The sequence below is a fragment of the Panthera pardus genome, unplaced genomic scaffold (genome assembly GCF_024362965.1).
Source record: "Panthera pardus isolate Hobbes unplaced genomic scaffold, ASM2436296v1 HiC_scaffold_12, whole genome shotgun sequence".
In the NCBI taxonomy this organism is placed as follows: domain Eukaryota; kingdom Metazoa; phylum Chordata; class Mammalia; order Carnivora; family Felidae; genus Panthera; species Panthera pardus.
In genome coordinates, this window is record NW_026526677.1 from 20,217,583 (window position 1) to 20,242,562 (window position 24,980).

Sequence of the window (24,980 nt, forward strand, 5' to 3'; positions counted from 1 at the left end):
ACAAGTGAGCCTATGGATAAAGACTGCCTGTGTATGAAATCTGACTCTAAAACCTACTAGTTATGTCCATATGGGCAAGTTATTTTAACTTTTCTCTGCCTCACTTTTCTCATACATAAAATGGAATTAATATTAGCTGCCTCACAAGGCTCTGGTGAGGATTACATGAGGTAATCCACACACTTAACTGTAAAACACTTCTAGCACTGCTGCTCATTTTCTAAACACCCAGTAAGTATTGGCGATGATTCATAACACCTGAGAGGTTAGGAGCGGGGCTCTGGAGAGTAAGCGTGGAGTATGTGGAATGTGTTCTCATACTTGTGATGACTTTTACTCATTCCTCAGGATGTCCTTACACAGAGCTGGCGGGTGCACAGACTGTTAGAGGAATGACCTTATGCGGTTGAAAAAACACAGCTCAAGGCTTTCAGAGTTCTGACTCTGGGCTTGAAAAAGTCACCTTAACCATGTCAGCCTCAGTTTCTTTTTTTTTTTTTTCCTGACAAGTCTGCTTAATGTTTGGTCTTCCTCTCTCACAGTGTTGTCACAAGATAGAATGCTTTGTAAATTTTAAAGTGCTGTATCTGTCTCACATTCTTTTTGGGAGCAGGCTGTGTATAAATTATAAATAAAAGGAACCATGCAAATAGAAGGAATTATTACTGTTGTATATTCTGGATGTGCCATTCTGATATATACATCCACTTAATATTAACATGTGTTTGCCAGCATAGGAAGTCCTCTAGTTCTAAATGACTGTGTGTGTATGCACATGCGTGTGTGGGGGTGTATTTTGGGGAGAATGAAATGTGTATATGTTTAAAAATTGAATGCTTTATGAGAAATTAGTTGTTTCCTAGAAGGGAAAGGGGAAAGAAAAGTCTTAAGCTGTCCTGAAAATCAAACCATTCCATAGTGACATTCACCAGAGTCCCCCTGCACAGCTGGTTGAAGACATAGCAACTGTTCATCAGTTAGTCCTGGGAGGCAGTGACCCAATGTGCACCTGTAGTGTGCTGGGAAGTGAAGTTTTTTGAGCGCAGAATGATCTTGGAAAATTTTTTTCAGGCTTATGTTTATCATTTAAACTGAAATGCTCTTTTTTAGGTAAACTTGGGGTAAGGTCATGGTGCACCAATCTTGAATGTTTGGAGACTGTATGCTAAGTTGTCTTCTATCTTAGTTTGGGTTTAAGAGGTAAAGAAGTGTAGACATATATGTAGTTTGATGTGGTGACAGAAGCTGAGCCTGTGAGGTCTCCATATTTTTGAAATGAAGCCCATATTCTTACACTTGAAGAAAAAAAAAATCTTGTCCTGTTTGGTTTTTGCTTATGTCTCTAAGGCTTATCTTTTTCTGCTCAGTGTTAGCAATTTGTACCCCAGCCCCATTGTGAACAATTTGTGGTTACCTGAACAATCATGTTCTCCCCTCCTTTGAATGTGCTATTCCTCCTGCCTGTAACTTTCATACCTTAACACCCATCTCTTCACTCGCCTCCAGCAAGTAACTTCTCACTCGCCAAGGCTGGATCAGAGTCCCTCCTATGTGATCTCCCAAGGTAGCTCTTATGGTGTCTGTTATCTGGGTTATGATTTCTTGTTTACTGGTCTCTCTCCTAGTAGGCTGTATGCAGTTTGAGGGCAGGGAATTGGATACATTAAATTTCACTTTAACTTAGCTATGGTCTGTGTGATCTTGATAAACACTGCTTCTCTAAAACTTATTTTCTTCATCTATAAAATTATTTGACTAATACTTGCCACTTTGTCAGTAATTTGCAGAATATGAAGATAAAATATAGATAAAAATGTAAAAACAAATTGAAAGCAAAGCTAACAAATGTAAAAGCTTTTTACAAAAAAGTGCCATAGAAATAAGGCATTTATAGTTTTTTTATGTCTTTTTGATCTAAAAATTATACATTGGGGTGTCTAGGTGGCTCAGTCGGTTAAGCGTCCGTCCAACTCTTGGTTTTGGCTCAGGTCATGATCTCACGGTTTCATGGGTTCAAATCCCACATCTGTCTGCTTGGAATTCTCTGTCTCTGTCTCTGTCTCTATCTCTCTCTCTCTCTCTGCACTTCCCCCACTCATGCTGTCTCTATTCCTCTCAAAATAAATGAATAAACTTAAAAATAATTATACATTGGGGCCCCTGGGTGGCTCAGTCAGTTAAGCGTCTGACTTCAGCTCAGGTCACGATCTCACGGTCCGTGAGTTCGAGCCCCGCGTCGGGCTCTGGGTTGATGGCTCAGAGCCTGGAGCCTTCTTCCGATTCTGTGTCTCCCTCTCTCTCTGCCCCTCCCCCGTTCATGCTCTGTCTCTCTCTGTCTCAAAAATAAATAAACGTTAAAAAAAAATTAAAAAAAAAATTATACATTGATATTCTGTCTCAGGAGATTTAATGACAAAGCTGGGGAACTGGATCTTGGGGTTAAGCTAGCTGGAAATCAGTGCTGTTTCCATGGTAAATAGCCTAACAAATGTAGAGACGCTAAGTTACTCTTCTAAAAAAATGCACATTTTGGGGCACCTGGGTGGCTCAGTCAGTTAAGCATCTGACTCTTGGTTTTGGCTCAGGTCATGATCTCATAGTTCATGAGTTTGAGCCCCACATTGGGCTCTGTGCCGACAGTGAAGAGTCTGCTTGGGATTCTCTCTCTCCCTCTCTCTCTCCCTCTTCCCTACTCGCGCGCTCTCTCTCTCTCTCTCTCTCTCAAAATAAATAAATAAACTTAAAAAAATGCACAGTCCTGGCTGGGAGAATCACTGTGATTAGGAATTTGAAAATGGTTTTTGTATAGTAAATGGGTGTGGTAATGAAGTCTTATTTGTGAAAACATATTGATGTTTGAGAGGACTCCCTCTCTGTGGTCTAAGTAGTGTATCAGTTGAGAATGAAGACATAAGAGCAAGGCAGATGAGACGCAAAAACATCACCTTTATTATTCATAAAGCCAAAGGAGATTATGGCATACAACTATAGGCAAGTGAGCTGGTTAACAGTAAACTCTAGAATTATATAGATGTTTTGTTTGTTTGTTTTTATTTTTATTTTTTTACCCAGTCACAGGTAGTATTGGACCCCTGTGAAGCTATCAAAAACTTAGAGGAGCAGAGCTGGACACACACACATATTCTTTTTTGGGAGAGCTGACACCTAATGGGACAGAGAAGGAGAAGAGAATGGTCTATGGATGTTTAGTTATATTTTACCAACTCACTAATCAGATTAAGCAGCTTTGCTTTTTCTAGAGAAGGCAAAGCCAGTATGTGGGATGATGGCAGGAATTTTATTCTGATCAGCATCTTCCTCCTTCTGTGTGAGAATAGCAAACAAGGAAGCAGACAAAAACAGGAGCAGAAGCAGGAAAGAAGCTTTATCTACTTACCATGACTCTTTCAGCCAATTTGTTCCTTGTAGGGAGTGCCATTTGTAAAGTATTATTTATTCACAAGCCTTGGCTGAGTGAATGACTTATCAGGGAGCTACATCATGAGGCCATCACCTGTCTCAGACCTCAAGACCTGATATAATGGGAATAAAGAAGCACCTAGACTTGCTACTGCCCCTGGACTCACCTTTCTATAATAGAAAACTGAGCTCACAATTGTTAAAGCCATCTGATGATTGGTGATACTACACACTGACTTTGTGCCATGGATTTGGCATACCTCACAACAACGCAGAGATCGTTGGTATTATTCCTATTTTTTGGATATAGGAACCAAGGGTCAGAGTGGGAAAGTAATTTGCTCAAAATCATAAAGACAGTAAGTGGGATTTGAAGTTAGGATTATCTAAATCTTAAGGTCATTCTGTTTCCTCTTTCTTGTGAAAATGAAACAATATATAGTCAGAAAATGGAGAGCCCAGGTTCCTCTTACATCTGTTCTCAGACCCCAGATGGGTATGTGTAGTGTGATTTTATCTTAAAGCCAGGTGCATATTAAAGCTTTGTTCTTGGGCCCTGTTTTGCTTTTCTGGAAGTGTGTTGACCTCTCCAGTAGTCTATGTGAGATGAATAACAGTCTGGGCATTTGGGTGAAGGTGGTGATGGGTTAGAGTATAAAAATGTTGGCAGCCAGGAGAATTGGCTTACAGCTGTAATTATGCCACTCTTGGCTGCTCAGATAACAAATGAAATGCATCTTTTAGAAAGGAAGTGAAAGAACTTCAACCCAGTTGGAGAGATCACTTAGAAAATTGGCATTCTGCTGCATTCATTCATCTTTCAGCAAGACAAATTTGAGTAACTTTGAAGAAGAACTCAGGGTATGCGTGTGAATTAAAGTATAAACATCTGCTTTGTAGTTCACGCTCGGGCCCCCATATGTCCTGACCTAATGGCACCTTTTCTCCCATGATGCTAGATATACCCAGCTTTAAATGAAAAACTTACTGTTATCCTGTGGGTTTTCCCCTTTACTTTCACACTACCGCCACACTGACAGTGCTTCACTTCTCACACTTCTGTCTGAAGGTTTTCCCCCACAACAAGCAATTCTCTGTGCCACCAGCCAGATGTCCTATAGTTTAATTCAATTCTGACACTCTCTACCTGGAGATAGTGCCAGATCCCACAGGTGAAGGGCTCAGCCCCACAAGACTACTCTCACCCCATGTCAGATGCCAATTGCAAGTAGTAGATCCCCAGGTTACCCCACAACTTCTGTCTGATTTGGCAGCAAATCAAAGGTTTCTATACCCCCTCTTCAGGTTTGATTAATGCGTTAGAGTGGCTCTCAGAACCCAGGGAAGCACTTAATTATGTTTATCAGGTTAGTAAGAGGTATGATAAAGGACTTAGATGAAACATCCAGATGAAGAGATACATATGATGAGGTCTGGGAGGGTCCAGAGGCAGGAGCTTCTGTCCCTGTGGAGTTGGGGTACATTACTCTCCCAGTGTTGGATATGTTTACCAATTTGGAAACTCTGCAAACCTTATACTATTGGGATTCTTATGGAGGAGTAATCATGCAGGCATGATTGGTCATAAACTCCATTTATAGCCCTTCTCCTTTCTCAGGAAAAGGGGGGAGGGGATAAAAGTTCCAGACTTCTAATCATGGTTTGTTCTTTCCAGTGACCATTGCTCATCCATAAGCCTGCCCAAAGTTGCTTCATTAGGACAAAAGACACTCCTATCACCCAGGAAAATACAAGAGTTTCAAGAGCTCTGTGCCAGGAACCAGGGGCAGAGATCAATATATATTTTTTCTATTATCTCACGCCAGCTTAAAGGAAAACACTGCTGTATTGTTACTTAAATACTTTAGCTTCAAAATGATTTTTAGCTACTATGCTTGATGATTCCTTAGGAATAGAGGCATAAAGATGGCATCCTGGTAAAATAGAAGACTTTGGGGATTTGGTGTCAAATATGGACTTGAATCATACTTTTCTATTTACCAACAGAATAATTTTGAAAGGCTCAGTTTCTTATTTGTGAAGTGAGAATTCTAACATGCATTGTTGGCTGTGCCTCTGGAGTATTAATAAGACAGATGCAAGCACAGGGCACTAATATTTATTGACCCACCGTCTCTGTGAGTGCTTTGAAAGATATAATTCAATATTCACAACAAGGCAGCCAGAGATTGGCCACATACACTAAAATTTAAACTGTAGAATATTTTCAGGACTTTTCTCCCCTTTTACTACCTGAAAAGTTAAGGAAGAGTTCCAATATGGGTCAAAGGTGAAATGGAGTTTAAGAAGAGCCAGAATTCACTAATGTATAATCTACTTCACTATCTATAATGATTGTTGCACCTTTCAGTGCTATTGTCACTCACTTCCTTAAATAAGGTGGGCAGGGAGGGAATTCCAGGGAAATACAGTACTAATTCTTAGCTAGAAATCTGGCTACAAATCCCTATATAATCTCCGATGGTGTTGAACATGAATATGAATGTAAACAGGTATGGAACGCCAAGATTGGTTTGGCTTTTGTGATTCTGCGTCCAGAAACATAGTAACCTTAAGGTACTTGAATTCCCCATAGGAAGAGAACCTACCCAGTGTGGAAGCCAATAGCATAAAGCACAGCCTGGGAAAGAAGATGACACAGGAGAGAAAGAAAGACTTAATCATAATGAAATGATGCAACTCATGAATCCAACCATGGCTGAAGACATAATTTTTCTGGAGGTTTCATTGATCAGCCAGTAAGTTTCTTTTATTGTTTCAGCCAATTTGAGCTGGTCTCTGCCATTTGTAATCAAAGATTCCTGCCTAATATAGATATGGACAAAGGCAATAGACATAGATATTAGGAGATGGATGTGATGGAAATGAGAGAGACAAAGTTGATATGATTTCAAAACTGAACGCTTTGGAGAGTAAAAGGAGAACATGGCTTTGTGGTTGATGTCCAGAGTGGTAGAATAATTGTAACAGATTGTTCCCCACTCGGCAGGATTTCTGCCTTTGTCCCTCATGATATACTCTCCCTTTCCTACCTTGCTCTTTGCCCTAGAAGCCTGTGTGAGTTAACTCTGAGGTGCCCTGGGGCTGGCTGTGTCTGTGAAAGATCTTTGCTCTTTTCAAGGTAACCCAGTCTTTGTAATTCTAGGTTCTTTAGGTAATCTCTCCCATCTGACATCCTTTCAGGCTTAGAAGAAATCATTGTCATGATGCTGCTAGTCTCAAGTTCCTGCACTATCTCTTGTGGTTTCTCTATCCCACCTACATTTTGTAATTGGTCTCTTGGTAAATCACCCCAACCTCGGAATTATTCTAATTTGATAGTTCCATCTGTTTCTGCTTGGAATGCCAAACAGATCCACCCACACTTGATAGTTCATAAAAGGACAGGTTTATGTTGAAACAGTTTCCTCATCTATCTAGAGTGCTTTACAGTTTTCAAATTTTCATTCTCATGATCATGTGATAGGCAGGTCAAGTAGTGTTATTCCAATTTTGTAAAGGAAACCAAGACTTGGATAAGAAACAGGTGTCCTAGGTCACATAACCAGTAGGCCATCCTGGAACCGAGGGCTTCTGACTCCAGCTGCTGCGCATTCATTCTGTCACACCTTGATTTATCTGAAAGGAATTAATTTGATTAATGAATTAATTACAATTTACTCTTTCTCATTTATCTCTAGCCACATATCTAGGTCTTCTAGGAATAAGTATAAACAGGCATAGTTCTCCATTAAATAGATGCAACAGGCATTTGGTAACATGTACCCAGAGAAAGAAAAATTGCGTAAGTTGAGGGAATAATGAATCTACCTTCTGCATATGAGGAGCCACCTAAGATATACTGCAAAAATGGGGGGCAAAAATGATTATAGATATGTTTGCACATCTTGCAACAACAAACAGTTCAATATGATTTATGTAGTTGAGACAGGCTAAAGCCTCAGTAGTATAATAGCTGAGTCATTTGTCTTAGCAAGTATCTTGTTATTGGCAATCAATAATGCAGCCCAGATGACTGATGGCTTTGTTTTCTTGTGGTGCCTCAGCTGGTCTAAATTATTTATTTGACATATTGCCTCTTGGCAGATGTAAGGAAACCAATGATAATATGTTTGCATTGCCTGGATGTATATCTGAGAGGCAAAAATGGGTATTTTCTTCCTGTCACTGATCTTTGGACATACATAGGTAGTGTTGTTTTGTAGAATTGTCATGTCATCTGCTACATGTTTTGGGAGGAGTGAGGCCATAGGGTTTTGAAGTGCTATTTCTGGTTGTCCTAAAATGTAATAAACTTCATTACTGTCAAGAGTGCATTTGAGGGGCAGACATCTGCCTTCTTCCCAGCCACAGTGAATACATGTGGGCCCAGGGCCCACACTTTATTGTGATTTATATGTTAAGATGTCTTTCCTTCCCAATAGATGGGCAGGTCCTTGAGGACAGGAACTGTGTCTTATTTATCTTTGTAATCTCGGTATCTGTCACAGAGTCCGACACACTAGTAGTCAGTTAATAAATGTTTGTTGATGAACCAAAGATAGGAATGAATGATCACACAGAGAATTTATAGCTTTTGCTTTAGGTTTACAAGTTATTAACCTTATTCGATAAAGTACTGCTTTGGAAGGTGGCATAAAATAAAAGGCAGATCTTTTTTCTTTTTGAATCTCAGTGACAATAGACAAGTTATTTAACTGTGGTAAGCTTCAGCTTTCTTTATACAAAATGAGGAACACGGTATTTTCTTCATAGTGTTATCATGGGAATTCAAGTGTAATAATGGACTTGAAAAAGTTTGTAAACTTGAAATGTCTATATAAATAAGAAATTTATGTGAGGGTAGTGGTTTACTGGTAAACTGGCCCTACCAATAAAACAAACCAAAACAAACTAGCTCTTATTTGTAGCATTTGCCGATTTCTGTGGTATAAATGCTCCCATCATGGCTGATTTCAAACTAAAGTTTTGAAAACCAGTTCCCAAAATTCCTGAATATTTAAGAAGTTGCTCTTGTGAGCTGGCTTCTAGACACCGTTGGGTAAAAAGAAGGGATTTGGCTTAGATGAAGCAGAATTGTGATGTCCTTAGTGTTTGGTTAACATGTGGAAGGGAGTTCTGTATTTTGAGAGAGGAAAGACTACCAAAATGTTTTGACAGGGAGACTTTAGATCTGTACCTAAAGTTGAGCAATATGACATCATTACAATGACTTTCTTAGTGACAGAGAGGTACCCAGAAATTCTTTCACCCTTAACTGAAAATTTTTGGCACTAATACTGAATGATTCATTCAACAAATATTTATTTATTTTGGGTAGGAGAGGGAAACTGCTGGAAAAGCACTAAAAATGGGGAATGTATTCATTAGATGATCTGTGATTCATGGAATAGATTAACATTGACCTTTTTTGGGGAAAGGGGGGTTAATGGAAGGATAAACTGGACCTGACTAGGAGACATCAGAATCTGGGATGGCTCTACAGATGTCTTTCCTTTGGTCTTCCGGATCTGTTATGGTGTCTTTGTTTCTCTTTACTAGTCTCAGGCTTTTCACAATTTGATAATGCAGAAGATGTGGTTATATGTTATATTTCATAATTCTATCTAATGGCCTTCACTTAGCATAAGCTGTATTCATAGGGACATATCAGAAGTTCAGTGTGACTAAGTTAATGTGCATGTCAGGAAGTGATTCTCAATTTTTAGCATGCATTAGAATCACCTGGAGAGTTATTGAAAATTAGACTCTGGGAAATGTAGCTAGAGTCACCATAACTCAATATCTTGGGGTGGAGCCCAGAAAAATAAGCACCGTTGATTACTCTGATGCAGGTGGTTGGAAAAACGTGTTTGGAAAAGAACCCTGCCAATTGTTTAAGTAATTTACCTTTCATGGTTGGACTTTATCTTCTAAGTCAGTGGGTTCTCAACCTTGGCTGCACATTGGGATCACTTGAGAGCTTTAAAAAAAACACTCATGGGGCGCCTGGGTGGCTCAGTCGGTTAAGTATCCGACTTCGTCTCAGGTCATGATCTCACAGTCTGTGGGTTCAAGCCCCGCATTGGGCTCTGTGCTGACAGCTCAGAGCCTGGAGCCTGCTTCCGATTCTGTGTGTCCCTCTCTCTCTGTCCCTCCCCTGCTCATGCTCTGTCTCTCTCTGTCGCAAAAATAAATAAAAACATGAAAAAAATTTTTTTAAAAATAAAAAAAAACACTCGCTCTTGGCACCCCAAAAGTTCTGATTTAACTTATTTGGGATGTGGTCTGGTATTGGGATTTTTAAGAATCTCCTCAACTGACTCTATTATGTAGCCAAGTTTGAAAACCCTTATGCTATGGGGCCTGTGAAGGGGTTTAAGCAGTATGCTGTTGAGGAGTGAAATAGTGAATTTTTCATTTGAATTACTCTACTAGCTGAGTGGAGAAAGGAACTGAGATCTACGATACTCTTATGTTCAAACAGGAGGTGAAAGGCAGGGGGTTGGTGCAAGAAGGTAGGATACTCAAACTTAAGATTTCAAAGGTGGAACACAGGTTCCAGATGAATATACGAACTAAGAGTATGGCTGTGGAATGAGTGGTGGAAGAAAATAAGTGAAGATCATCAGAGTTAAGAGGGTCAATAACAGAAGCTGGTCATAGATAGTAGTCATGTGGAGGGATAGAAGGGATATAGTCATATGTGAGAACCTCAAAGAAAGGTGTTTTTTTTTTTTACACAAGATGGAAGACTAATGGCCTGGACGTAGGGTATCATGACACTAAATGCTTCCTCCTACAAGAGAAGTAGGTGACTTTGTGGATGAGAGAGAAAGGAAGAAGAGAAAAGGAGAAATTTGGAGAGGGTTATGGGGTAGGGGATGGGGGAATGGTTATCTAAGAGGGAGACAGATTTTAGTTGAGGCAGGAGGTAGAGAGAATACTCTTGGATTAGATACATTTATAATGACTGAGAAAGAGTTTTAGAGGGTACATTCAGAATGTCAGAATGGAGGTTGTATTTGGGGTGGAGCTTGTATAGAGTTGGTAGTCACTAGGACTGACCACAAATATAGTTGTCTCTTCTTCAGGGCACATGGCACGATTGCATTTTTCTTCATCCTTTGATCAATGGTGGCCCTGTGGCTTTATTGGACCAATGTGACAAGTGAGCAGAAATGATATGTGTTACTTCTACACGGAAGCTTTAAGAGCTAGTTCAGGATTTACCATATCCACTTTCCTCTGTCATGGCAACCACCAACATTTAAAATACTAAAGTCTATATCAGCCTAGGGTCCTGGATCAGGACCCTGCTGCTAATCTATGATAGACATGGATCAGGAACAGGGACTGAACCTTTGTGGTTTTTTAAGCCACAGAAATTTTTATTTGCTTTGTTACCTTAGCATAACCTATGGGAGGCAGACCATGTATGTATGAATGTGTAGTCCAGGGCAAAAGCTCAGAGAACAAACCATTAGTATCAGGTGTTAGTTGCAGGTGGCTATATTTGGGGGGAAAAAAAGGCAGACATACAATCAGGAATGAAAGGAAATAAAATACATACACACAAAAAAAATACTTCACAGTTGGAAGAGGAAGCCACCTCTCAATTCTAAACAGAAAAAAGACATAATTCCAAAAACTCTGGAATGGTAAAGAACAATTAAAACTTGGCATTGGAGCAAGCATCAAATTAAGAGTATGGCCATCATATCCATTGTAGATGGCGTTACCTCAAGGCCAAAGTCTAACTAAGCGTATACTGCGTGGTGATGTGGTACCAGAGGCCACAGAGCTGTCGTGTGGATAGGATGACCACTGGCTCAAGTTTGCTGGTACTTTCAGTGCAAGAACTGTGAAACTCCAAGACACATAGAAAAGACACATAGGGGCTCCTACCTGTGGGCCCCATAATGGACAATTTTGCCTGGATGAGAAATAAAACCTTTGTGGTTTTAAGCTACTGAACATTTTGGTATGGTTACTGCCACATAAACCTGGCCTATTTTGGCTACTCCAGGAGGAAAGGAATCATAGGAAGAGAAGAGTGGAATTGGGGAGTGGACCAGAGCATTCTGTTTTGACTCTTTATGAAGTTAAGAGGCAGTGAAGCCAGTGGGGTTAGCTCACCTCAGAGTTCTAAATGGTGCTCTAGGTCAAAGTGCGGCCAACGTATGCCACACGCTGGACACATGTGAAGGCAGGAGGCATGTTTACTTTGACATTTTTTCGTTTGTTTTTCAAGTGAATTCCCTAAGGACCCTTAAAATAACTTAATCACCTCAAAAATTCTCACACAAACATTTGGATACACATCTATTACATGGCCCGTTTTATTCTTTCCCTGTGAATTTTTTTGGGGGGGATCTCAGCAATGTATATGGACTCATAGAGGTTTCCAGACCAGTTTGAACTGATGGGAGAAAGCATTAGTTGTTGCATTGCTAACGTCCATTAGGAGGACAACCTTAGGCTCAGAATTACACTGATTGAATATGAATGAGATCTGGGACTTTTTATTTTTATTTACTTTTCCTGTTCCAATAAAATGAATATGCATTGTAATGGGAAGGCAGATAGGGCTATTACCAGTGCAGCTGAGAACAATTAGTTCTTATTTGCTTAACACCGTTTCTTAATGTGCAGTTGTAAAACTTTTCACAGGATGTTTTAAATGTAATCAATTTTTCATTGCTGTTTCTAATAATTCAAAGAGCCTGACATTTGCAATCAAGCCAACGATGGTCGATACCCATTTTCTCTTAGTTAAATAGGAATTGAACTCAGTGACACAATGGTGGCTTCTGGAACTGATTCTGTGTGTTTACTCTTTTGTGAGGGCTCCATCAGATTCATGAGTTTGCAGGACAGACTGTCAAGTATCACAGGGCCAGCTGGACTTCCTGCAGTGCAGGGGTCAGCAGCCCCATCGGGGCACGGAACCTGGCCTTACTACTTCCTAGAAGTGTGCACTTGGGCAACTTGCTTCTCTGCACCTCAGTTCCCTCACTTATAAAATCAGAAAGAATTTCTTTTACAGAGTTGTTTTAGGATTAAATGAAATAATGCATCAGTCATGTTAAATTACTCACTATTAGTGGCAAGTGACAAAAAATCCAACCCAAACTACCAAAAACTAAAAGGGAATTTAGGAACTTGATAGGGTTTGGGATGTGCTACCCCAAACTGGGGCACAATGGCGTATTGGCTATTTTAGGCTGGAGAAATTTGAGAAACAGTAGGTATAGGAAGGACTTCCTGACATTTCCTTGAAGCAGGTCGTAAGACCCTCATATGGGAGGTGTCCTCCCTGTATATGGAGGACAGCAGCATCCGATTGCCAAAGATGCAGGGATGCTAAAAGGAATTTGAATGAACAGGTTTTGGTAAGTTACCCCCAATTTACTACTTTTAGCTTGTACTCCTTTGTCCTATCGCATTTTTTCCATGCCTCTCTACTCTTCATCAAACCTAGTATAAAAACACTCAGATTGAAAGGGTTCTTTAGGTCTTCATTTCCTTATGAAGGCTCTTCTGTTATGTAAAACTTATATTAAATACATTTGTATGCTTTTCTCTGGTTAATCTGTCTTCTTCTCTTCTAGAGACCCAGCTGAGAACCTAAGAAAGAATGGGAAGGTATCTCCCTTTGGGTTCCTATAGGAAGTATATCAAGGGTTTTTCTGGTTTCAGGAATAGCTGGATCCTGGGTACTGAAATGATGTGAGGATCCTCTTTATGCCATTTGTATCAATATGTGTTGGTTTTATTCTCTTCTTTTCAGATCCAGGTTCTAAATCAGGGGCAACAGGTCTAGAGCTATGGGGGAAAAAAGTTTTGGGGGGAATAAAGACAGAAGAAAATGGCAGCTTTAATGACTTTTTTTCAGTAGTTTTCATGGGCTTGCCTCCACACTATTTCCTTGAGCGTCTCTTCATCATATTCTAAGCCAAGGATCAGCGAATTACAGCCAGCCAGTAGGTAGGGCCATATCTAGCCTGCTGTCAATTTTTGCAAGTGGAGTTTTATTGGACTACAACCATGCTTCCTCATTCTTGTATTGTGCATGGCTGCTTTTATGCTACAGTGGCATTGTTGATAAGCTGTGACAGAGACCACATGGGCAACAAAGCTTAAAATGTTTACTCTCTGGCTATTTATGGAAAGTTTGCTGGCCTCTTCTGGAAAAAAGTTGAAACTAGTGGATTCAGAGTGGCTTGTTTACCAGGTAGTATGCAAGACAACCCATTGTGAAAACTGAGAAATATATTTCACCTTGTATTTTTTCTCATTCCCTTTTTTTAAAATTTCAGCTTTATTGAAATATAATTGACATATGAACTTGTAAAATATTTAAAGTGTACATATACCTGTACGTTGTAGAACAGATTGTCCTCATCTAGTTAACATTCATTGCCTCATTTATACCAATAAGTGAGCAAATACAATACAGTGTTATCAACTCTAGTTACCATGTTTTACATGAGATCCTGAGCCTTATTCATCTTATAGCTCAAAGTTTGTACTTTTTTATCAACTTCTCCCCAACTGTCCTAGCCCCTGGCAACCACTTTTCTACCCTCTGTTTCTAGGACTTTGCCTTTTTTTTTAATTACCCATATAAATGATACCATTTGTATTTGCCTGTGTGGCATATTTCATTTAGCATGATGTCCTCAAGGTCTATCCATGTTATTGCAAATGGTAGGATTTCCTTCTTTCTCATGGCTGAATAATATTCCCTAGTGTGTATATATATATCACACCTTTTTGTCTCATTTTTCTTTCTGAAATATTTAAAGAGTAAAATTTCTAATACTTAATATACATCTTGACAGTATTTAATGAATGTATGTAACTAAAAATATATATTTAATATATATAATATTTATATATTTCATGTGACAAATTAACATATTAAATATATAGATATGTACCATATTTATATTAAATAAATATATTTAGAATATATATTAAATCTACACATTATATTAAATCTATAAATTTATTTATGATCTGTTTTATATTTAATATAATATACAAACTATATATTATATATAGAGAGAGACAGAGACAGACAACAGAGACAGAATTTAAAATTTTGTACTGCTTGTCCATCACTTTGGGACAATTTGCATGTACTTAATTCCATTCTCCTTCCCATCTCAGCTGGCTACGTGTATCTGCTCCTAGTGTAGCCCTGTGTTTCTTATCACTGCATGATGGGGATGGCATGCTAAATCTAACTGTTCATTTAGAGATAGATGTCAAATAATAAAAACTCAGTGGAAGGAAGAGTAAGGGAGGCAGGCTGCTGCCTGTGATTATTGAAACCAGGAACATTGTAGAAGCATCAAAAGAATAAACAATCCGATCTGTCTTATTTCTGAATTTTAAAAGAGAATGGTATTTCTATTCATCATTTATCTCACCCGGGATTTGAACAAATACAGGATTTCTGGCAGCAATTATTGATTTTTCAATATTTATAGAAAATGACACATGTTCTGCCAAATGTGATATTTAGTAAGTGAGGTGAGTTCTATAAATCCAGAGGATTGGGGATTGTGCTAGCAGGACAATTTGTAAAATATGTTAAAGCTGATTAATAAGAAATAGATATGTCAATGAGGTTTTAAAGTGAAACAATAAAGGGATGTTGGAACCCAGTGGGAATACCTTAGGCTTGACTCTACAAGCACTGGCTGGGCTCAAAGCGTGGAAACCTGGATCATCCTTTCATACTCGTGGAAAAATTGGGTTGTGGGACAAAGAAACCTTTTCTAGGAAGCAGCAGGTATGTGAGAGGAGGACAGTTTTTTTTCCTGATGTACTTTCTGTCATTCTGTCCCCACCCACCGCCCCCTTCCCCCCCCCCCCCCACCTTTTGTTTTTTTCTTTCTGTGTGGCTTTCTGCTTGGATCTGTTAGATTTTTCCCTCATTTAAAAAATATATATTTGTGACTGAGAGTGAAAAGCTACTGTTATGGAGTGAAGATTGTTTAAGAAATGTGAAGCTGGGGCGCCTGGGTGGCTCAGTTCGTTAAGCCTCCGACTCTTGATTTTGCCTCAGGTCATGATCTCAAGGTTTGTGAGTTTGAGCCCGCTTTGGGCTTTGAGCTTACGGTGCAGAGCCTGCTTGGGATTCTGTCTCTCCCTCTTTCTCTGCCCTCCCCTACTCTCTCTCTCTCTCAAAATAAATTTTAAAAAATTAAAAAAAAATGTAGAGCCATTTACATAAGGGGTCCCATGGAGAAAGGATGGAGATCCTAAATCTTTATTCTTTTTTGTTTTTTAAATGTTTATTTATTTATTTTGAGATAGAGTGTGCACATGTGTGTGGGGTAGGGACAGGAGAGAGAGTGAGCGAGAGAATCCCACTCAGGCTCTGCACCGTTAGCGCATAGCCCCATGTGGGGCTCCATGAGATAGTGACCTGAGCTGAAATCAAGAGTTGGACACTTAACTGACCGACCTACTCAGGCATCCCCTAAATTTTCATTCTTATATGGAAGGTTTCTGGAATTGCTTGAGGTAGGTAGCCTGGGTTAATTCTGACCAAATTCCCAGGACAGACAGTGCCCCGAGGCTTCCATTGTAACATCTCCACTGGAGAGAAGAGAGATGGAACAAGCTAACTGGCTCCTGCACTGAATCCACTGAAAAGGGAAAGAGGAAGAGTAAGCCGATGTCTTTGACAAATGGTGGCTCAGGTTCTTCCCTCTCCCTGTCTACCTTCTTAGGGCAAATTTATGTCCTGGGGAAAATGGAGAGAGAAACCTGTTTCAGAATTGTGATACTGGAATCCTGCGTCAGTTTTGGTGTGGATCGGGCATGACAGTTTTACAGGGGGGGGCATTTTTTTTTCTCATACTTTGAAGGACATTTACATTCTTGGAAAGGAGTTGTCTGAGTATCAGGGCAAAGAACAGGAGATCTGGCCTCAAAATCATTGCTTCACTTGAGATAGGCAGCCCACAACAATTAGCTGATGGCTCTTTTCCAAGTACTCAATTTTCTAGCTATTGTGGGATGTGCCAGACACAAGGGAGCACCACTGAGCTGTGGGTCCTGTACTGAGACCAAAGAAATTAGCCTTTTTTGAGATGGAGATTCTGGGATAAATAGAAGAAAGGAGTGCTTCATAGAGAAAGACTAGATTTCTTGCTCATGCAGTAGGCAAGGGGGTGGGGCATGAATTGAAGCCATACTTGGAAGCCCTGTTCCCACCCCATTTGTACGGACACTCTAATTATACTTGTATTTCTCCTTGCTGTGTGCCATGCAGCCTGCCATGCTAGCTTTTATGGACAGGGAGGTTGAATTAGATGGGTGGGATGATAAGCTTACCCAGGTAGGCAATGAGAATTGCTAAGATGGTCAAGAAAGTCTCCCTGGGATAGAATGTTAGAACTGATTCTTAGCGGGAAGGGACTGGAGTTGTCTAGGTACAAAGTCCACTTGTGACAAAGAGTAGACATATCACGAAGCACTGTGATCTGGTGCAAGCAGTTTGGTATGACTGGTTGGAGAGGTTCAGTGGGAGAGCAGCATCCAACTGGAGTCCTTGCGAGGTAGAAAAAGTTCAGGTCCAGATGAAAGATCTGGAATTGTCAAGCCAAGAAGTTTGGATTTTAGACAAAATGCAGTGAGGAACCATTAAAAGATTTTGTAAAAGGGTAATATCATTGTGGGTTTTTTTTTCAAAGTTAATTTTGTTATGAGTTGAAATATATTGAAGATGTAGAGGTGAGGTAACCCTGTGGGTAAGAATTGTAGCAACCAGGATTTATCACCCAACTATCATGCACACACTCTGTAGTACTCATGTGATCTGGGATTTGGGCAAGTGATATGCTTGTGCCAGCAGATAAATTTCTGTGTATCAATCTCAGACCAGAGAGTTTAGATGTGAAATCTTATGTCTTTAACTTTTTGCCCGATTCAGTCCTAAGTGGTATCTTTTCTTCTCAGCTACTCAGTATGTCTGCTTTTGTCCCTTCAAGTGTTAAGTTGAATATTGATCATTCACTGTATGTGCTGATTGTGTTCCAAGATTCAGGATAAATCCTGTTTATGAATGTGCGATAAACAATGTTGTCTTCTATTCATGTATAACATGATTTCTCCTTTTATGCTGCATGAGACTGTAATTGCAAATCTTATTTCTAACCCATTTAGAGTGTGCTCATTTCTTTCTGGTCAGTTTCTGAAAGCTATTTTCTATAGGACAGGCCAGAAGAGTCATAGTCCATGCTTAAGACATGCTAGAGGCTCTGAAAAGTCCTGCAGGAAGAAATCTGCCTTTGCTTTTTAACTCAGGGTTTCTCAACTTATTGGATCACAGAATCCCTTATGTAAATAATCTATTATAGTCTGCAGAACCAGTGTTTCGCATAATGCACTTTGGGACTTTCTGTCTTACATGACCAGATTTATAATAAAAATATTAACATATTATAATATTATATTATATTGTAATAATATAACAATATTAACAGAAACTTTAGCTTAGCTCTATGGCACCTAGGAAATAGACAAATGATATTCCCAGTAATTGAAGTAATCTTCAGTCTTACAGAAATGCAAGTGATAATATTAAACCCTCATGACAGGGGCGCCTGGGTGGCTCAGTCGGTTGAGCGGCCGACTTCGGCTCAGGTCATGATCTCGCGGTCCGTGAGTTCCAGCCCCGCATCGGGCTCTGTGCTGACAGCTCGGAGCCTGGAGCCTGTTTCAGATTCTGTGTCTCCTCTCTCTGACCCTCCCCCATTCATGCTCTGTCTTTCTCTGTCCCCCCCCCCCAAAAAAAAAAAAACAAAAACAAACAAACAAAAAAAAACAAACTTAAACCCTCATGACAAGAACCTGGGAGTTGATGACAAAAATAATGCTGATTTGTTGGTGGAGATGGGGAAGAGGCACAGAGTGTGAGGCTCAGGTTTTGTTTTCTGGTCTGAACACTCTGGACCAGGCTTATGCCTTGGCTATATGTACCCTAGATAGGTTTCCTGCTTTGTGGAAGCAAAGCTGAGAAATATTGCTGAGCCGAAAGGGTTTAAAACCTACAGCCATTTATTGATTTCAAAGGCAGGGTAATATAGGAATTAAAAGTCCAGACTCTGGACCCAGCCTGCCTGGGGCCCCCACTTATTAGCTATGTGACCCTAGGCATGTTGATTAGCTTTTGTGTGTCTCAGTTTCCTCCTCCATAAAATGAGACAAATTACAGTGTCAGCATCATAGAGTTGCTGAGAGGACTCAGTGACTTAATTTTCATGAAGTTCTGGAAGTAGCATCTGGCACAGAGTAAGTGTATTGTACATGTTTCCTGCTACATTGTACTTGATACCGTGTGAGATGGGAGGGATGATAAGACAATTCTTGCCCTCGAGCTCACAGACTACTATGAATAAATTATACTGATTTAGGGTGAGAAATTGATCTATATAAAGACATGTAGGAGAGAGGTAGTAAAATGTTTGTTAAGAGAGCAATTTCCAGGGTCAAAGAGTCAAGGTTTCAAATGCTGGCTCAGCTCCTAGCAAGAGCTTAGACAAGGGACACTCTCTGGGCCTCATTTAATCACGTGAAAAGCAACCTCATGCTACAGTGAAGGTACAAATGCAGGCTGGTATCACTGAGCCAGCACAAAGGAGGGAAGAGGTGGAGAAGGTGTCTTCTGATTTGGCTTCACCTGCCCACTCTGGGAGTTCTATCCAGAGGAGTCAATGTCTGCCTGCCTCCGTTCTTACACAGCAAAGAAGATGATTTCAATGTGGAGGTTGTGTCAGAAGGGCCTTCCCAAGGTGCTTCCAACACCTCCCTCTAAGACAGGAGAGCTCAAGAGGCTTTGAGCCTGCCAAACCATTTCCTTCAGGTTCTGCATTTTTCAGGCACTCGGGGCTGAATTCAGTCCAGGAAATCACCCATGAACGACCTCATAGTTTCCTCTCCATCTCTCCGAGTCCTGCAACGCTCTCCTTGTCATAAGGTGGGCGGAGGTGGTCATCAGCACTGATGGAAGCTCAGGTTGATGATTCTGCATGAGTTGCCAAGGAGTTGTCTCCTGGTCTTCGTGAATCTCACTGTGGCGGATCCTCAACATCCGGGCTCCCTGGCTTGGAGCTTTGGTCTTGCCAGGTGGATGCCATCTGATTGAGCTCTTGCCAGGGCACATCTGGAAGAGCAGCCTGCAGCTTAGAAGGGGGCCAGGATATAGTAAGCAATGTTCTAGCCTTCCCAGTATGGAGCAGGAATAAATGGGTGCCTGGCTACTGGGCTCTGGCTCTTCCCTTCTCTCATTGCATGAGAGGGAGCCAGCCTTGCTTTCAGTGCTGGAGATTGGACTTTGCCTCCATGGATGATGCTTCTGAAACGAAGCACTACCCCGGGCTGCTCACCAGAACAGAAATGTCACCTGAAGGGAAGCCAGGACCAGTGTGGGCAGAGCTCTCTTTGGAACTTTGTTGCCTCAGTCCTCCCTCCAGCCTGCACTTGGGAGCCTAGAGGTCTTCTCCTCACACATGAAGGAGGGAGTGAAGGCAGAAGCTATAAATGCAGGAATGCAGGAATGCAGGAGGGAGTGAGAGTGAAAGCATCTTTTTGTGAAAAGTCGTCATTGGCTCCCTTTGGAGAGAGAACACTTCCATCCAGCCAGGAAGAGCTTAGCTTTCGGGATATGATTATATGATCAGGTCTGGCTGAGGGAAGCCCCAGTGGCTCCCATGCCCTTGCACACCTTAGCCCTTTACTCCTTGGGCCCACCCCTGTCCTTTGGAGGTATAGGGACACTGGCAGATTCCTGATAGAAGTGAGAGCTGGTGCAGATAGATATTCAGGGAAGAAATTTGCTGGCTTTTAGTCAAACATCTGTATATATGTGCCTTATGATTCAGCAAGTCATTTCCTGAGTATACATGAAATTTTTACATGGACCTATAAGGGGAAATATATGGGGATATTTATTGTAGCATTGTTTATAAAGATTTGGGAGCAATCTGGATGATCTTGATATTCATCCCTGGAGAAATAAATAGGCACAATGTAATAGGCATAACCAAGAAGCACTACACAGTGTTTAGAAGCAATGGAATAGATGTACACATAGCAGTATGGGTAAATGTTACAAGTGCGATAGTAGATTTTTAAAAAAATTAAGACACAACCAAAGATTTATAGCCTAACATTATATTAAAAATATATGCAGAGAAAACAACCATACATGTTTTATAAGAACCCATACAAATAAAAGGGTTATTATCAGATATATTAGAATATTTGGGGAAAATGAAAATAAATAATACAAGAAAAATCTTATGAAAACGAATTATGATGCTGTAGCAAGAAATGAAGAATGTTATTACCCCAGTCCTCTGAAAAATGAGGTAAAAAAATTTGATTGGAATCAGTTAATGTTGGAAGTCACTTCATGTCAAATGAGTAAGAGCCAGTGTGTCATTCTTGTCTTTGACTAGTTTATCCCCAAACCTTGCCATTTTGAGCACTGAGGGACAGCTGAACTCCCAAGTCAAAACTCTACTCCTCCTGGAACCCCTGGAACAACTACAATATTTGGCCTGTAACGTTTCTCAGTTACTTTCTAGATCATTCCAGGAACATTCTAGCCTTTTGTGGCAGCAAGTTTCTAGTCATTTTCACCTCTTTCTTCTCTTCATGCTCTTCAAGAAAAATAGTCACTCTCCCTGCATTGCTACTGGCCCCAGCTCATGTTAGAGTTCATCTCTGGATCATTCAAGGTTTCTTATGATAACACTCACACCTCTATCACTCCTATCTTTGGCTTACAATCTCCATATTGCAGGATGGCATTTTTTCTTTCTTTTTTTAATGTTTATTTTTGAGAGAGAGAGAGAGCAAGGGAGGGGCAGAGAGAGAGAGAGAGGGAGACAAAATCTGAAGCAGGTTCTAGGCATTGAGCTGTCAGCACAGAGCCTGATGCGGGGCTCAAACCCACAAACCACGAGATCATGACCTGGGCCGAGGTCAGACACTTAACCGACTGAGCCACCTAGGAGCCCCGACTTTTTTCATGAAATAATTTTATTAAGTGAATGTGTATTTTGAGCAAGTTCTTGGGCTCCATGTTGGGAGGAAGTGGAGTCTGTATTAGTTTCACAATGCTTCTGTAAGAAATTGCCATCAATTTGGTAGGTTAAAACCACAGAAATTTATTATTTTACAGTTTGGGAGGTCAGAAGTCCAAAATCAACTGAGCCCAAAATTCTACTGGTCTACAATCAAGGCATCAGCAGGCCTGTGTTCCTTCTGGAGGCTGTAGGGGAAAATCTGTTTCCTTTGGTTTTACAGCTTCCAAGGTCACCTGCATTCTTTCATTCATGACCTCTTCCTCCATCTTCAAAGCCAGCATCTTCCCTGTTTTTGACCTCTGCTTCCGTTATTATGTCCTCTCTCTGGCTCTAATCTTCCTATCAACCTGTTATAACTACTCTTGTGATTACATTGGGCTCATCCAGACATTGCAGGATCATCTCCTAATCTTAAGGTCCTTAACTTAATTACATCTACAAAGTTCCTTTTACTATATAAGATAATACATTGATAGATTCCAGGGAGTAGGACATGGGCATCTCTTGTAATTATTCAGCCTACTGCAGAGCTGTAAGCCATTGCCCTTTAGCCCTTGCCCTTAAGCCATTGTAGCCTAGCAGGGGACACCAAGCAACAGTTTGATAGGCAATTAGTATAGAGTGATGAATGTTATGACCAGGGAAGTATGGGACAAAAGAAAGACACAATCTAGTCTAGGGTTAGGAGTGGCTCCCCAGAATTATGTTCAAGAGAGGTATAAGCTACCAGGTTTGGTAACATGAAGGTAAATGGGCACCATGTACAGAGACCTAGAGATGAGAATGAGAATTAGCAGAACGAAAGCTGACCTACTTCTTGTTGTCTCTGTTCATCCTCCCAGTTCCCATCACACTTCCTTTGTTTCTCTTCTCATTCTTGTTTGTAATGCCTCCTTCACCACTCCACTTATCCGCTAAGCTTTCCTGCAGACTCTGTATTCATACTCCACAGTTAGCATGACCACATCAAAGAATTCCTATAACTTTGTATATGTACTCTGCTTATACTCATTTTTAATTTAGCATACACTGGTTAAACATATTTACTGGTGGTGCTGGGTGACCCAGTCAGTTAAGTGTCTGACTTAGGCTCAGGTCATGTTCTCACAGATTGGGCTCACTGCTGTCAGTGTGGCACCTGCTTTCGATCCTCTGTCTGCCTCTCTCTCTCTCTGCCCCTCCTCTGCTCATGCTCTCTTTCTCTCTCTCTCTCTCTCAAAAATAAATAAACATTAAAAAAAAGTATTTTCTGGGGGCACCTGGGTGACTCAGTCAGTTAAGCATCCAACTCTTGATTTTGGCTCAGGTCGTGATCTTGTGGTTCATGAGTTCAAGCCCAGGTTTGGGCTCTATGCTGACAGTGGGGAGCCTGCTTGGGATTCTCTCTCTCTCTCCTTGTTCTTCCCCTCCCCCACTTGTGTGCTCTCTCTCAAATAAAATAAAAATTGGAAAAAAAGTGTTTTCTGTATATATCTTTTTTTCCCTTCTGAACTTGAGACAGGAATCAGTAGGAGACTGTAAATTCCTCCTCCTCACAACCCCTTCCCCTTCCAAACTGTTTAGCACCAAGAACAGAACAATCAGGAAATACTGAATGATTAAATGAGCAACAGCACATCTATATTTGTGTATCTGTTCCTGTGACTCCAGCCAGACTAGGCATATCATGAGAAACGCATGGTTTCTCATATTGATGTTTTTAATTTGATTTTTAAAGATATGGTGAAGGCATACTGAGTCAAAATAGTCATCTATTCATTTAAAGTGACCATTGTAGGGGTGCCTGGGTGGCTCAGTCGGTTAAGCGTCAGACTTTGGCCCATGGTTTGTGGGTTCGAGCACCACGACGGGCTCTGTGATGACAGCTCGTCAGCCCTACTCATACTCTGTCTCTCAAAAATAAACTTTAAAAAAATAAAGTGACCATAATAATAAGTACATGGATCCAAAATAGTATCCTTTGTTGATAACGACTAATTATAGTAAAGGTTGACTCAATAATAACGTGAGGAAGTAGTGGTAGAATGTGTGTATTCACTGTTTTGGTGTAGTGATAAAGAGGGATAGATGGTGAAGAATTAGATGGGTGGAAGAGAACGAATTCATGGTTATCATTACTTCTCATTGTGTACCTATGATCCCTATATAAGATTTAAATCTCAAGTAAGTTTCATAGAAAATATCTTGTGTGAAAAATTTTACAATCTTCATTACCTACACCATGACACAATTCCCACCTAGATGAGAACATACTTTCATCCTCTGGAGAACAAATGTGTATCTGTTTCAGTCTTCCAAAGACATCTTTCTTAAGCAGAATGTTCCAGTATAGATAAAATTCACATCTCATCCAAAAATAAACTGCATGTAATATTTAGGGGAGTTTTTAAAATCAAATAATTTTGGAGACAGTGTTTAACCACATCCCCCACCATCCCCTCCCTCTCCCGCCACCAAGTTTTCTTTGTTTTCAGAGGCTGTAATCAACGTGTTTGTAGTACCTCCTTGAATATCTGGCTCTTAAAGCCTTTGAAATTAGACTCTACACTGGGACCTTCCTATCACCTCCATCTCCTCCACGAGAGTATCCCCAGCTTACCTCTACCTTCGGAATCTGACTCCCAGGAGATTTTTCTTATCCCCCGATCTGGGGAACCAGGTGAACTCTTGTGCTCAACCTACTACTTATTAATAAGTTCATTGTCATCCTGTTCATGTCCATTCGTTATTCACTGTGACCATTTTGCAACTTAAGATTTTTCCAGTGGTCCCATACTTTACAACAACAAAACTGGACTGTCATTACTTTCTTGCTTGAGACTACCAGGACAAATCCTATCATGATTGTTTTCCTTTTTACCTTAGGCATCATCAGATGATCATGGCTTCCAGATTATATCACCTAAACAATTGAAATCAAGGTTATGCACCTGATAAAACAAGTCTTAGGAAATAGAAAAAAAAAAAAAAATGGAGGGTACTTCTTATTTACAGAATATGTGTTTTCAACCTCATTGCATGGATATCCAATTGTTTACTTGACTCCTCTTAGGTATTTCAAAGGTACTTTACGTCCACAGTCAGTCTATGACCTCCTCCCAAAGCCTGGTCCTTTACTGTTCCTTATTTTGTAAATAGCACCACCATCTATCCAGTTGCATAATCCAGAAATCTGGGGTGAATCCTTATCCTCCCTCTGTCTTACTCCCAACACCCAATACAGCACCACTTCATGTTGATTTTACCTCATAAATGTGTCTTGAATTTATCGGCTTAGTCTCACCCACTACCAGTCCAGCTACCCATCATCTGATTCTTTCTATTTATGGAAAGAATGATTATTTCCCTCTTCCAAGCTCTTGTAATAGTTTCCTAAGGTCTGGCCCTTTATTCTGCCCCTTCTCCAATCCACTCATCAATCTTTAGTCAGAGTGCTCTTTA

The 24,980-nt window shown here is 40.4% G+C and overlaps 1 long non-coding RNA gene across 1 annotated transcript in view; it reads left to right on the forward strand.

The window, feature by feature from the left end:
- Window positions 1-24,980, forward strand: part of LOC128776153 (uncharacterized) — a 265,969-nt gene that overhangs the window by 118,865 nt on the left and 122,124 nt on the right. The window contains exon 2 of the long non-coding RNA XR_008421155.1: window positions 6,017-6,179. This is a non-coding gene — a long non-coding RNA (uncharacterized LOC128776153). The remainder of the gene's footprint in view (window positions 1-6,016; window positions 6,180-24,980) is intronic.